This window comes from Petromyzon marinus, chromosome 5 (genome assembly GCF_048934315.1).
Source record: "Petromyzon marinus isolate PM22_M1 ecotype Great Lakes invasive population chromosome 5, UKy_Petmar_22M1.pri1.0, whole genome shotgun sequence".
NCBI lineage: Eukaryota > Metazoa > Chordata > Hyperoartia > Petromyzontiformes > Petromyzontidae > Petromyzon > Petromyzon marinus.
In genome coordinates, this window is record NC_133671.1 from 11,687,989 (window position 1) to 11,704,539 (window position 16,551).

At 43.1% G+C, this 16,551-nt stretch overlaps 1 protein-coding gene and 1 long non-coding RNA gene across 6 annotated transcripts in view; both read right to left on the minus strand.

Moving 5' to 3' along the window:
- The window catches only part of LOC116939054 (transmembrane protein 132E-like), a 456,039-nt gene that overhangs the window by 357,022 nt on the left and 82,466 nt on the right, over positions 1-16,551 (minus strand). The window lies entirely within an intron of this gene.
- LOC142915954 (uncharacterized) overlaps positions 1-16,551 on the minus strand; it is an 86,225-nt gene that overhangs the window by 35,979 nt on the left and 33,695 nt on the right. The window contains exon 2 of the long non-coding RNA XR_012936165.1: positions 1-16,551. This exon is cut by the window's left edge and continues 35,979 nt beyond it; it is cut by the window's right edge and continues 15,130 nt beyond it. This is a non-coding gene — a long non-coding RNA (uncharacterized LOC142915954).

Here is a 16,551-nt window from a genome sequence, read left to right on the forward strand (position 1 = left end):
AGGTGGTGGTAACCCACTCAGGTATGTTCATAATATTGGCCGCCATTTCATCACCAGTTATTATTTATCAGCCATCACCCCTATTAGAAAGGTGTCTAACCCAAACTGACTTACTTTTCTGAAAGGCCAATTTTATGTCCCTAATTTGCATTTATTTTCCAATCCCGTTCCTCATCTTCTCTCACTGTGATTCCCAGAAAGCATTTTCCATGCTTCTTTTGTACATTTCAGTTTTGTTTATTTGTCAGTAACACACAGATACAATCGATGTTATATCAGGCATATTTCTGCACTCACTATGTTCCTCAGACACATTGTTATGCTAAATTTCATTATTATTTTAAACCTTACATCATCACTCCATCCTGCTCTTGTTCTTTGTTGTATTTCATAATGTTGAAACAGCTTCACCTTTAATAATTACCAAAGATTAAATACGTTCTTGCTTTTTCAAGACGTGTCCCTGCAAGAGGTACTTTACTTTTGTCTGTCATTACTATAATCTGATTGATATGGCAAAATAATTTCACACATTTCTCAAACATGAACCCTTAGGGAGTAAAATAGAACCACATTATATGATAGATAATGATAAAATAGGTGGAGGAATTACATGCATATTTAAATTTAATCATAACACAATACTCTGGGAAGTATAAACTTTTTTAGATAAGGAGAACAGAAAGACCCAAAGAGTAAGGAGGAGGGTGTTTCAGATGCCATGCTTGAAGAAGTAATTACTGCTCTTTGCAGTAAGAGAAAATTAAAAGCTCCCTGAGCAAATTGAATAATTGTATTTATCACCAAAGAAGCAGAACCAGCTGTGAAATCAAAATTAGCAGACCCACTTTTTTATTAAATGTTTACATTAAAATAAATGTTGATCATGAAAAGATGCCCTAAGTAGCTTTATGGAAACATAATAAAATGAGATTTGAAGAATTACAGACCCATTATCCTAAAATCGCACGCATACATACTGTTCACAAAGATCACCGATAACTGAATAATATACAATTCAGCCTAGCTCTTATCTCAGAAAAAATCAGACTGACACGCACCGAACTAGATCAGTTAGACAAGACACTCTACAATTCACACTTAACATTGACAGCAACAATGTCTACATCGGATTGGGAACATGTAGACAATATGACTACCTCTTCGGCTGCCACTATGTCGACCAAATGTAAGGACAATTTGATTTTCAAATTCAATCGCCTTTCCAACAAAAAATCGGATCCACACACTGAAAAGATAGACGTTAACAAAGTCGTAATTAATCACAGTGACAGTTCCATTTCTGATGGCCTGAAATCCGTTTTAGCTAAAGGGCTAAACTTTGCTGTCTCACCGAGACACATACCAGTTAATTATATCATTGCCCATGTCGACGTTGCACTCAAGGGCCTGGGTCACATCGCTGCAGACGTAGCAAGATCTGAAATCGCTGCAACCCTCAAAAATGCTAAGATGCCACCTAGTAACATCAGCAAAGATGAGCGCTTTGAATTATCTCAATTAGAAAAGAGAGATGACATTGTCATCCTCTCAGCCGACAAGGGCAATGCCACTGTTACCATGGACAAAATAGAATATAACAACAAAATTCAAGAACTACTCAATGATGGCAGCTATACAAAAATAAGAAGAGATCCCACCAACAGCCTGGTTACCAAAACAAACAAAATCATCTCTGATTCAACAGCATTAATTGATCAGATCAAACAGTTCTCGTTGAAACCCTCTGCTGCCAGACCACCAAGATTATATGGCCTTCCAAAGATACACAAAGAAGATACACCCCTTCGTCCCATCGTCTCCACTATCAACTCCCCCACCTACAAACTGGCGTGTTTTCTAGCTGATATACTGCGACCTTTCACTGGAAAAACCACCTCTGCGGTACTAAATTCCACTCACCTGGTATCGACAATCAAGGGCATTTCTCTGTCCCCAGACGACCTGCTTGTCAGTTTTGATGTGGTGTCCTTATTCACCAAAGTTCCGGTACCTGACACCATCGCAATCATTGAAAACCTGGTTCATCAAGGACTACATTGCTTAACCAACACATACTTTACCTGGAATGGAACTTTCTAAAAACAGACTGATGGCACCCCAATGGGCTCCCTCCTATCTCCAGTTGTAGCCAACGTGTTCATGAAAAATTTGAAACTGACGCCATCCAGACTGCCACTCTACGCCCGATCTTATGGAAGAGATATGTAGATGACACCTTCGTTATCTGGCCACACGGCTTAACTGCTCTAGACCAATTCCTTGACCACATCAACTCCATACACCCAGACATCAGATTTACCATGGAGGTCGAAAAAGAAGGCAAGCTACCCTTTTTGGATGTCTTCATTAAAAGAAGACCTGATGGTTCAATGAGCCACTCGGTCTACAGGAAAGCGACCCATATGGATGCTTACTTAAAACCGGATTCCCCCCACCATCCATCCCAGAAGAACTCCCTCATCAAGACTCTATACCATAGAGCCCAATGCATTTCCGACCAGGATCACATTGCCAGTGAACTCAAACATGTACACCAAGCTCTCAAGGCTAATGGTTACTCAGTCTACACAATCCGTAAAGGCATCACTCCAGTCATGAAGAAGGATCCCCTTGAGGAACCATTCAAAACCATCACCTTACCCTACATTGCGGGGGTCACAAAAAAGATCTCCAAAATCCTGAACAAACACAAGATCCAGGTCCGATTCAACACAGTACATAAAATCCGTATTCTGGTTCCATCTGTAAAAGATGCTGTTCCAGACATACAGTACCCGGGCGTTTACAAACTAAAATGCCTATGTGGTAGCAACTACATTGGAGAAACCAAACGACATATCTCAGACCGCATCCGCGAACATAAAGCAGACTTGAAACACGGTAGGACGAACTCCTCTGCCGTGGCAGATCACTGTTATAATTCAGTGGGCTCACATGACATTGACTTCTCCAAGACGGAGGTTCTTTGCAAGCCAACCGGCTACCATGAGAGATCCGTTCATGAGGCCATCCACATATACAAGCACAGAGACAATTTCAACCGAGAAGATGGATTCTGGCTTAGTAACCATTGGAAAGGTGTTTTAAACCATTTGGGTTCTTAATTAATTGTATTTTACGGTGACCTTCAGACCGCAGCCCTTTCGCTGACGTTGCCTCTTAATACCTCTCACACCACGGTTAATGGTATGGTTTATAACATGAGTATAACAATTAATGGTATAACATTGTAATGTTTAACATAACTCATAAGGCAATATATAGCATCGTAATTACATAGTGAATATACAGTAGTGTGGTATATAGTTGAATTCATAGAATAAGACACAGTATAATGTTACACGTCTAATATTTTATAGTCTAAAGTATAGGGTAGTGTAAAGTAACGCATTGTATAATTCAAAGGTGGAATTTGTCTATGTTATACCATGCAGATTAGATTGGAGGATATAATATTGTATTACATAGTAGTCCTGTTTATAGCATAGTCATAATGCAACTCAGTACACAGCAGCGCACCTTGGCTACGGCACTTGTTTACCTTTTGAAATTGTTGTTTGTTTCCTACCAGCACCCCTCCCTCCTCCGCCCCGGAGGTGGGGGCTGGAACATGCTAATCCAACTCTGCTAATCCAACTCCGCCCATACAGCTTTAAAAAGACTCAGTCCTGCGTGACAGCATCCATTCAAGCCCTGTCTCCTGGATATACCTGTTTCTTCACCTGAAGAAGGCCACTTGTGTTGTGACCGAACGTCGTGATAATTTTATTTTCTTATTTTGTTTTATTCTCATTCTATGTGACTTTACCGAAAGAACCAAGAAGAAAAAAACTGTAATTGAATGCAACTATAAATAGTGTTGTATATTTAGTCAGGAAATAGAGCTTGTGGTTTAGGTAGCATGTGTTTATGATGCAGGAGGGCAGGCTGCTGAGATAGGCATTTGAGTGAGCACCCAGAGTTTAGAACCCAAGGGAAAAGACATAGCTTGATACTGGGATACTTTAATCATAGACTGAGGTTGGCAAACATTGGTAGTAAGATCGTGACCGAGATCCTCTGTACCAACAGTTGTCGGATCTGGCACAAAACTGGGAGCGAGGATGAATTGTACTGCTGTCAGCAGCATTGGTGGCAAATAGCTCTTGAATTGTTTTTTATTATGCCACTGGTTTAGCCAAGAAAGCCTCGCTAAGTCTTTCAGATGTTTTCACGAAGGTGTGGCCAAATTATCACATGAGGGGGCGATGCTGCAATGTGTAATTAAATTGAGTAATATGGAGGTAATTTTTTCAGCATTGGGAAGTTTGGGGAATACCGGTTACATTGTATGGAAGGAAATGAGAAAACCCAAAGGAAAGCCATGTAGAACAGGAGGAAAATATAAAAACTCCACAGAAAGGTGCCCATGTCAGGAATTTAACCAAGGCCTTTCTTGCTGTGAGGCACAATTTTTACCATGCGAGTCTGTGTGTTTGTATATATGGAACTAGCAGAAAGTACCTGGCGTTACCCGGGCGAAAAAGACAGACACAAACATCGACTTACACACACTTACAGATATTGACCCACACACACACAAACACATCGACTTACACACACGTATGGACTCACACAGACATTGACTTTAGATACACACACATGGAGTTACACACATATCGACGTACACACATACAGTGACACACCCACACACATTGACTAACACACACATACATAGACTCGCACCCACATCGACCTACACACACATATGGACCTGCACACACACATATCGACTAAGACACACACATCAACTTACACACACAAACATCGACTCACACACACATACATAGACTCACACACACAACGCCCTACACACACACACATATGGACTCACACACACAGACATCGAATTTAGATACACGCACTTGAAGTTATACACACACATGGACTCACATACACACAGACTTACACACACACACACGTCGAGTCACACACACACATATGGACTTACACGCACATATGGACTAACACACAGACACATGGACGTACACACACACACACATCGACTGACACACAAACACACATCGACTCACACATGCGCATAGAGCCACACACACACATCGACTGACATGCAGACATAGAGTCACACACACACATAGACTGACACACACACATGGACTGACACAGATACTTGGACTTACACACACACACATTGACTTACACACACATGGACCCACACACACACATCGACTTACACACACATATGGACTCACACACACAAACACATGGACTTCCACACACACATATATGGACTTACACACACACAACAACAACCGCCATTCGCCACTAAGTGGCGGTGACGTCACCACGACGCTTGTGCCAAGCCATGTGCACCTTGAGGCCACATGAAGTGTCGAACGCCCGCTGGCAGGTCACGGGGCAGACCCAAGTGCCATGGGTCGACTGACTAAGATGACTGAAATGACTGGCTGATGCACCACCTGTGCCCCCTACTGTGCCAACCTGCTGTGCTTTAGCCACCCGGCGCTCCGCTCATTGTTGTGAGCGTCGCTCCCTCGCACTCCGTTGTTGTTGGAGGGCGACTGCCTCCAACTGCCCAGTAGCGTCCTTCACGAGCCTCCTCCACAGAGGCCGATCTTGACACCGCTGGTACCAGTCATCGGCAAGTCCACTCAGCTGCACGTCCTCCTGTACCACATCACTCCATCTCTTCTCTAACCCGTGCCGCGCCCATTTAGCCCCCTCGATCCGGCCAAACAAAAGCTGTTTAGGCATGCGGTGGCTGGACATGCGGGCTACATGACCCAGCCAACGCAGCCTTGCCTGTCGGAGGAGCTCACCGATGGGACCTTGTCCAGATCTTTCAAGGATTTGTGAGCTCCTCACACAATCCAGCCTGGTTAACCCAGGATGGATCGTAGGCAGGCTAGCCTAAATGTTTCTAACCGGCGAAGATGTTCCATTAGGGGGGGTCCACGTTTTGCAAGAGTAAAGAAGGGAGGGAATGACCGTGGCCGAGAAGACCTGAAGCTTAGTGCGGAGCGACAGACCAGGTAGCTTCCACACAGCGTTACGCAACCGATGAAAAGATATTGCCGCTCGACTGATTCGGAGTAAGACCTCTGCTGTTAAACTGGAGCCGGTCATAAGCACACTGCCTACGTATGGGAAACTCTCCACTATCTCCACAACTGCGCCATCACTGATTGGGAGTTCTGGGGGTGGAGTGTCCGATGGTACAAAATACCTAGGCTGGTGCTTAGTTTTGGTGGGGCTGATCGTAAGGCCCCATCTCTTAGTGGCACGCTCCAGTCTCAGCAGCAGCGTCTCCAACTCCTCCTCTGAATAAGCAGCTATTACCAAATAATCGGCATACATAACGTGGTTGAGCAATAGGAAGCCATCCCTTGACCGCACCCGGGCATCGATCAGCCTCCCATTATATCTGTACCAAATGGAAATTCCCCCAGTACAGCTATTGAAGGCTTCACGAACTACGTGGTAAAAATAGATGTTAAATAATGTGGGAGCCAGAGGACATCCCTGTCGCACCCCGAGGTGTACAGGGAATGGCTCTGACTCCCGGCCACGTAGTTTTACCCGGGCCCGCTCACCATCATGAAGGTCCTTAATAATCGTAAGCAGAGGGTCAGGGACTCCAAAAGCACCAAGAACAACCCAGAGCCCAGGCCTACTGATGGTATCATAGGCCTTGACCAGGTCAATAAAGCAGAGATGTAGGTCTTGTTGTAATTCCCTACACCTCTGCTGTAATAGACGGACAGAAAATATGGCATCTGTGCAGGACCGCCCTTTCCTGAAACCGCATTGGGGCTCCGCAAGCCTCTTCTCAGCGTGCCTGGCAAGGCGATGTTGAATAATCCTTGCCAGGACCTTTCCCGGCACACTGAGGAGTGAGATGCCCCTGTAGTTGTTACAGTCTGTGCGGTCCCCCTTCTTAAAGAGGGGGACCACCAGGGCATCCTTCCAATCCTGTGGAACCCGTCCAGTGGTCCAGACTGTTGTTATGATGTCATATAGGGCAGTCTGTGCACAAACGCCACCCTCCCTCAGCATTTTGCTTGGGAGATCATCTCTGCCTGGTGCCTTTCCTGGTCTCAGACTCCGGATCGCCTTCAGTACTTCCTCAACAGATGGCACCTCAGCCAGCCACTCCCAGGGGGTGACTTCTTCCAATATTTGAGGCACCACAGCCTCAGCAGGGTCATCCCCACTTTGTCTCACACGCACACAAGGACATACACACGCACATTAATATAGTAATATTTAGCAGCTACATTTTTTAATATTAGTTGTCTACACACTAACAATATTATTTAAATATTTCCAAACTTATTCTGTAAATATTCGTTTTCTATCTACATGAGTTTAGTGAAAGAAGCAAGAAAATAACACTTAACATTGCCATGGTGAGGCCTAGTCCCACGCAAAGCCCCCAGCCTCGCCTAGATTGCCCAGCCGGCCGAGGTGGCACCTTGACAGCCTGGGGGCTTGGCCGCTATACCCCCCCCCCCACCCATGTTCTACGGCCTATAGTAGCAGCATCTACCGACTCTATAGTAGTAACTGCACGCATCGAGGTGGGGGGGGGGGGCAGAGAAGAGGACATCACACTGTGAAGAATTTACCTCAGCGTTTTATGCATTTTTATAGCATGTTTAACGATGCTAAATAAAATCACCCCCTCACCCCCACCGAACATTTGTGACTTGGTAGGCGCCTTCCCCCCACCGAACGCGTGTGAGTTGGTATGGTCGATCGTGCGCAATTTAATTAATACATAACCAAACGAAAACAGCACTAAATCGCTAATTTAACTACTTTAAAGTTGACGAATGAGAAAAATGAATAGCGCTTGCTCACCACGCGGCTTATGGTGTAGTACCTGGCTATTTTTTTTTAAATGTAAACCCCACCGTTTTGAGAGCCAAATCCCAAGCAAGTGTGCGAACACACACACAGACAGACAAAAAATGTCATTTATACATAAGATAAAAATTCAACTCTAATTCTACTCTGTTGTAGCTCATAAAGCCCATTCTGCTATTTGCAGAGAGGGTTGGAAATGTGTGAAATGATTCCATAAAGTGCAAAGGATTTATATAATTTCTCAATGACTTCACTCTGCAGAATGGTTCCTCAAACATTAAATACATGGTTGGCCCTGCATGTGAGAGGAGATTATGCATGATGCTGTGGCAGTATTTCCCCTCTTCCTGCCCTGAAATTTGGATCGGTTGGTGATCATAGTAGCCCGGCCTTGAATATATATATACCTGCGATCTCATACTATTGGTCATTACCCAAGGCTCATGATCATAGATGAGGATGGGAACATAAATCGACCTGTAAACCGGGAGCTTTGTTTGAGAACTCAGCTCTCACTTCACTACCATGGAATGGTACACTGTCCACAACACTGTGGATGTTACAACCGATCTGCTGGCCACTCTCACCATCACTCACGAAAGAGACCGCGAGATACTTAAACTCCACCACTAAGGGCAGCTGTTCCCCGCTCACCTGGAGAGCACACTCCACCGTCTTCCGGGAGTGAACCATGACCTCAAATTTGGAGGTGCTGATCCTCATCCCAGCCGCTTCACACTCGGCATCAAACTGTTAAAGTACACGCTGGAGATCACAGATTGACGAGAAAAAGAGGATGTCATCTGAAAAAAGTAGCGATGCCACCTCCATGCGCCTTGATATCCTGTCCATGAAATTACAAACAGGAGTGGAGACAATCCTTGGTGGAGTCCAAGACCCAGTGAAATATTTTTTATTTAACAGAAATAATACAGACACAGCTCTCACTCCGGGGATAGAGGGACCACATAGCACACACAATCGGCACTGGTACATCAAACTCCCGCAGCACCTCCCACAAGACATTCCAGGGAACATGGTCGTATGCCTTCACCAAGTCTACAAAGCAAAGGTGGACTGGAGAAGCATCCTCCCATCACCCCTCAAATATCTGTGAGAGGAAAAAGAGCTGGTCCATTGTTTCACTACCCTGACGGAATCTGCAGTGTTCCTCCTGAATCTGAGGCTCGACCATCGGGTGCAGCCTCCTCTCCAGAACTCTGGCATAGGCTTTACCTGGATTGCTGAGGAGTGTGATTCCTCTGTAATTAGAGCACACCCTCTGGTCCCCTTTCTTAACCACAACACTCCTACCCTGTCCAGCACTTTCAACAACTCTGAGCGAATCTCATCTTTCCCGGCAGCTTTGCCACTACCAAGGCCCTCGACCACCACAGCAATTTAAGCAGCCATGATGGATCCGACCCCGTCCCCCCAGCTGTTTCCAGGGCTGCCTCCTGAGAGTAGGGCATGTCCACCAGGTTAAAGAGCTCCTCAAAGTGTTCATTGGTCTCTCAACTATCTCCTTAGTTGAGGTTAACGTTGCGCCACCCTTACTAAGAACAGCCTGGGTTATGTCCCATCGACCCCTCCAAAGGTATCGGATGGTTTGCCAGAACATCTTTGAGCCTACCGGGTAGTCCCTTTTCATGGCCTCTCCAAACTCCTCCCATGCATGGTATTGCGCTTCAGCGACTGCTACCGCTGCCGCCCTCATGGCAAACCAATAGCTCTCAATTGTGTCAGGAAACCTTTTTCCGAGCATAGCTCGGAAAGCCTCCTTCTTTAACTTGACAGCTTCGCTCACCACTGGTTGCCACATGATATGCACCAACTGCTCTCAGCCACAGCTTTTCACAGCTGCATCAACAATCGACGTCCTGAACATTGTCCACTCGGACTGAATGTCAATGACCACCTCTGGATTGTAGGATAAGTTTTTCCGGAGGTGGAAGTTGAAAATTTTCTGCACTGGGTCCTCTGCCAGGCATTTCCAGAAACCACATACAATTTGTTTGGGCCTTCCACATCTAACTGGTCAGTGCCCCAAGCGTCGAATTCAAGTTACCACCAGGTGGTGATCAGTTGACAGCTGTTTACCTGAGTGTCCAGAACATACAGCCTTAGGTTTGATGATACAACTATAAAATCAATAATTGACCTCTGGCCCAAGGTGCTCTGATACTAAGTACACTTATGAGCATCCTTATGTTCGAACATGGTGTTTGTTATTGACATTCCCTGGCTGGCACAGAATTCCAATAACATCTCACCATTTGGGTTCAGAACAGGGGCGGGGGGGGGGGTGGGGGGCATTCCTCCCAATCACACCTCTCTAGGTATCTCCATAGTTTCCCACGTGAGCATTGAAGTTACCCAGTAATACTATGGAGTCCATAGGCGGCACTATATTGAGCACTGCACCCACCGTCTCCAAGAAAACCAAATACTCTGAAATGCTGTTTGGTGCATAAGCACAGATAACAGTCAAGAGTTTTTCTTTCTGAGATCCGAAGTCTCATTGAGGCAACCCTCTCATCTACTGGGACAAACTCCAACTGAATAGCACCCAGGCGGGGGCTTGTGAGTATCCCCCCAATCGCCCAGGGCCTCTCATCAGGAGTTACTTCAGAATAGAAGAGAGATCACCCCCGATTGAGACGTTTGGTTCCAGTGCCAATGCTGTGTGTGGAGGTGAGACCGACTATATCTAGTCGATACCTTTCCACCTACTCCACCAGCTCTGGCGCCTTCACCCCAGTGACGTGACATTCCACATCCCAATAGCGAATGTCCATTGCCAAGGTCAAATCCATCCATGACCATCCGTCTCCCTACCATACTGGCATTGCACCAGCCCCTCACTCGTCATCCTGTGGATGGTGGACCCACAGGACGGCACCACCTAGCCATTTCAGGCTTGGTCTGACTGGGTTACGTGGGTCACCCAGCTACCAGGTGCTTGCCTGCGAACACCACCCCCTGGCCTGGCTCCAGGGGAGTGTCCCAGTATACTGTACCTTGCCTGGGCAAAGTTCTCTGATTAATATATTTAAGAGCCATTCATAAGGGGCTTTTGTCTGAACCAACATATAAAGTCAATTAACCAAACAAATATTAGTTTTCTACAAATGGAATGAAAAAGATCATGTAATCTGTGTGAAAATGTATAAAAAATTGATCAAAATATGGTTAGCCTCATGGATTGCGATTCATACCACAATTCCTGAAGATCTTATGAACTGAAATGTAGTTTGTAGTTCAATAACTTCCTATGTATTTTTTTCGCCCTATTTGTAATGCCAACAATGCTACTGGCATCAAGTCATGAGATGCCGTATCCAACCAGAACTCTGCCAAAGTAACACACCCCATGTGAGGGAATCGCTTGCAGAAGGATTCCATATCTTTTCACGTAATCGCTTCCACTTTTCCTTCAAGTGACATTTTTTTATTCAGTACCAGCCTGATAGAAATACATTTGTCATGTGGGAGTCAAAACATAACTTTTTAATGCATTATTTGATCAATAAATAAACTAGTCTTAAACAAAAAAAACTGTCAAGTTTAACTTCACAATGTGGAAAGGATAAACTGCAATATCACAACATTTAAAGACAAATTATAATTAATTGTGACATCATTTATACATTTCCAGAAAATCGTCTTCTTAATTCATCAACATCTTGAACCAATGTTTATCCACTACTCGATGAAGCTCTGCCCACTCCACTATTGTATCTTATGGTCATATGATACCATAAATTCCATCTCACTGTTGAATGTGAATCAAACCTCTTAACTTTATTTCTACAGTTGTGATCCTCTCAGGTGCGTTCCATCATTTGGCCGCCATTCTATCAGTAGCCTTGTCCACTGGTCATCATGTCATCCAGCAATATGTCCTGCCCAAGTCCATTAAACCTCCTTAAACACTCAATACCATGTCTAATTTGTGTTTGTTCCCTAATCCATGCGTTCGTCTTTTAGGGTCTCGGTGTAATTCTGAGCCAAGCAAGCATCTCTTCATGCTCCGTGGCACACTTTTTAGATTTTTCACCCACTCTCTGTCAATGTCCATGGTTCTGGCCTAAAAATTATAGCACGCAGTATGCACTGATTGAAAACGATTCGGGAACATAGGCTTACTGCTTTTCATTACCAAATTCAGTTTTCCAAAAGTGATGCATCCTGGTCTTCATTGTTTACCTATTTATTTAATCAAGGTCATCTAGATCAATTTAAGCATCCCGGGACACACACGTGTGTTTGTATTACTATAATTGTTTTATTTCATTTAATATATATTATTACATCACATAAACAGCAGTGCACCGTGGTGGTGAGATGTTAATCCCCTTGCCTTGTAAAGTTGTGGGTTTGATCCCGACCTTGACGATGGCTGTATAATTTGAGTTTGCATTTTCTCTCTCTTTCTGCGGTCACGTGGATTTTTTTTCCAGGTCCACTATTTATTGCCCCTCGACATTTAGAAACACGTGTATAGATAATTTGCCTGCTATAATTTCCCACATGTGATAAGCCACTTCGATGAGCGAAAATGTGTGGCTGTGGACTCTGAAAAAAGAGCTAATAGCTCAGTGGGCTTTACCTGATAAATAAAATAGCAGCAGTAGTAGTGAGATGCCAAATATGAATCTATATATATTGATCAAATATACGGTATATATTTTTAAACAAATATCCACATTTTATGAAAGTAGAAAGGACAATTATCTAAAGATGTATTCTGGCGTTTTTACCAATGAAAACCTTCACACCTTTTGGGAACGTCGCCCTATGAAGGTACATGGGAGAGAATTCTAGGCAACATATTAAATGTTTCACGGTTAACCCTTATATGACATTTCGTCGTTGACTTTTTCAGATAGATTGTGAGATTATTGCCAGTTGTCACACAATGTATTTCCTGTTTTGGTTGCAGTAAAAATAAAGTAATCGTCATTGCAAGGGAAGGCCACTGTGTGCTTTAACGTCCAAAGTAGATCGTTTGTCGTCCACTGTGAAGCAAACTTCACGTATTTATATCGTTAATACAACGAGCTACAGAATGTGGTCATAAATTAGCAGGTACACTGCTATATTATTACATTAATTAAAAAAACATAATAAATAATGCATCCTACCCCTATATTCGCATATTAATTATAAATCAAGGAAATAAACCTGAAGTTCTGAAAATTGTATGCAAATATATTTTATACGTATGAGTCATCTAGATCGCGATAATCCACACAAGTAATTCTGCAATAATTTTTTTTAAAGTATACAATATTTATATTGTTTTTTCCACTAAATCAACCATATAGAGAGAAAGGAGTGTCCCATTCCCTTACATATATTGCACCCATATTTTATTTCCTTAAGGAATGCATCGATCTGAGGTTGATCTGTAGCTTTTAATTACCTTTTACAGGTTAGAGTTATGCTTATATAACTGTGGTAAATCTCAGCACAGTTGGAGTGTAAAGATATTGCAAAGGCCACATCACCACCTACATCACTGCCTACTTTTGCAAAATTTCATTTTTTTGCATCTGCTTGTGTTTGTGATGAGATGCGATGTGGTTCTTATTGCACACTTTCATCTGTTCACAAACTTCAATGGGAATTGGTATTTCCTTTTGAGCTGTACTTACCGTAGACTGTATTGATGTGATCTAAAATGAATGCCCAATGTAATGTGGTCCACATCCACCCAAGGGCCGACAAAAGTTGGGTAAATGTTTTGCCAGCAACACCACGCCATCACATATTGTGTGGGCCTGCAGAGGTACTCTCGAATAGCACTTATGCACTTTTAAAAGGTAAACGGAGTATCTGCCTGTCTTGATATTCCAATCACAATGTGCCATATGCATTTGTATCCGTGATTGGTTCAATATAAGCCTTTTGTGTACTCTTCGCTGCCGTGCTGTTTCAAACGAGTTTTTCTCCTTCCCACCATAATTACGTTTAATAGCAAGTGCATTAGCTTGGATGTGCTTTTGGCAGGATGGAACATGCCATTGCATTACATTTGGTTGGGAACACAAGTCACATATGTACAAAATAAAAAAACCCTCACATTGGAAAAGTGAAGATGAAATTAATGTTACGTACAGAGGACAGTAATTAGCCCTCAAAAATTGCTTTTTTTTAATACAGTGAAGAGAATTAACAAATACTTATGCAGACGCACATTTGCACGCAGCTACATATTTCATATCAGTAAATGTTTTAACGTTGCCATTTTAAAAGAGATGACAATTTTTTTTATGAAACATTTTTTTAGATCTGAAGAACCCTTTTTGGATGTCTTAATTAAAAGGAGACATGATAGTTCAATGAGCCACTCTGTCTACAGGAAAGCTACCCATACAGATGCTTACTTGAAACCAAATTCCCACCACCATCCATCCCAGAAGAACTCCCTCATCAAGACTCTATACCATAGAGCCCAATGCATTTCCGACCAGGAACACATTACCAGTGAACTCAAGCACGTACACCAGGCTCTCAGGGCTAATGGTTACTCCGACTACACAATCCGCAAAGCCATCACTCCAGTCATGAAGAAGGATCCTCTTGTGGAGCCCCTCAAAACCATCACCTTACCCTACATTGCAGGGGTCACTAAAAAGATCTCCAACATCCTGAATAAACACAAGATCCAGGTCCGATTCAACACAGTACATAAAATCCGTGATCTGGTTCTATCTATAAAAGATGCTGTTCCAGACATACAGTACCCGGGCGTTTACAAACTAAAGTTCCTCTGTGGTAGTAGCTACATTGGAGAAACCAAACGACATATCTCGGACCGCATCCGCGAACATAAAGCAGACTTGAAACACGGTAGAACGAACTCCTCTGCCGTGGCAGATCACTGTTATAATTCAGTGGGCTCACATGACATTGACTTCTTCAAGACGGAGGTCCTTTGCAAACCAACCGGATACCATGAGAGATTCGTTCATGAGGCCATTCACATATACAAGCACAGAGACAATTTCAACCGAGAAGATGGATTCTGGCTTAGTAACCATTGGAAAGATGTTTTAAACCATTTCGGTTCTTAATTAATTGTATTTTACGATGACCTTCAGACCACAGCTCTTTCGCTGGCATTGACTCTTAATACCTCTCACACCACGGTTAATGGTATGGTTTACAACATGGAGTCTAACAGCGCCTCGCAGCTGTCTCTCTCTCCCTCCTCCGTTCCGACCACGGATGAACTCGTCCGTCTGAACGGGGCTCGTAGCTATCCGTGGTGCTAAAGTTGAGGGTAAGAATCCACCCATTTTTTCGCCATATAGCATTGTGATATATAACGACTTATTGTTGGTAGCTTAGCTGATTGGAGAATATATAGAGTTTATTGATAACATTGAGGTAGTTTATAGTTTAGTGTATTATTGGTTTACTATATGGTATTCATTATATAGTGTAGTGTATACCCAGTTACTGTTAATAGCTCAGCTTATTGAAGAATATATTGAGTACATTTATTATATTTATGTAATTTAAACTTAGGTTTTTTCACATCGGTTTACTATATGATAGTCGAGTGGTTGCAGCCCCTTTGGCGTCCATGTTCTAGGTGCCTCTGTAGATGTGTAGGCTTTGACTTTAACATAGCTATTTCTATGACCAGTCACAAGCTAATCCCTCAGTTATTTCAATGCTAAATTCTCCTGTTTGATTTATACTAGGTGCCTCTGTGGATATGTAGGCTTTGATTTTAACATAGCCATTTCTGTGACCAGTCACAAGCTAATCCCTCAGTTATTTCAATGCTAAATTCTCCTGTTTGATTTATACTAGGTGCCTCTGTGGATATGTAGGTTTGACTTTAACATAGCCATTTCTGTGACCAGTCACAAGCTAATCACTCAGCTATTTCAATGCTAAATTCTCCTGTTTGATTTGTACTAGGTGCCTCTGTGGATGTGTAGGCTTTGACTTTAACAATTAAATGCTAATTTTTATGCTAATTCCTTTGTCAAGGCGCTGTTTCTTCTCACACAGATAAAAGGTCACGGTCTGAGCTTGGCTGTGTTCGCTCCAGCGCTGTCCTCCAGACAGTCTCGTCCCTTCACCTGATGAAGGCCACTTGTGTTGTGGCCGAAACGTCGTGATAATTTTATTGTGTTATTTTATTTTATTAATTTATTACTTTATTCTCATTCTACGTGACTTTACCGAAAGAACCAAAGAAGATGAATCCTTGCAGTCACGAAAGCTTTAAATCGAAATAGTAGAAATCCCAGTCTTATGATGGGAAAACTCTGTCCGTAGCACAACCACTATTTGCCTTCCCACAAATGATATTCATTTAATCCACTGCAGAGCGATGAAGGGCCGCATCAACTCATGACCAGAAGCAAGCAACGGTCCGATTGCAAGCTTCATGCTCTAATCGTCTGCAACATGTGGCTAGGTGATGAAATGAAATATCATACATTTCCTCCTCCCTCAAAATTAATGTCATGCAAAACTATTTTCTCGCTGGATAAACAACACACACAACAGGAGTTCTAGTTTTCGTATTCTTTTCATTGGTATAAACTACACATCAATGACCCGTCTTCATAGCACGTAGATCCATTGCACTATTGTTAGAAAGATCAG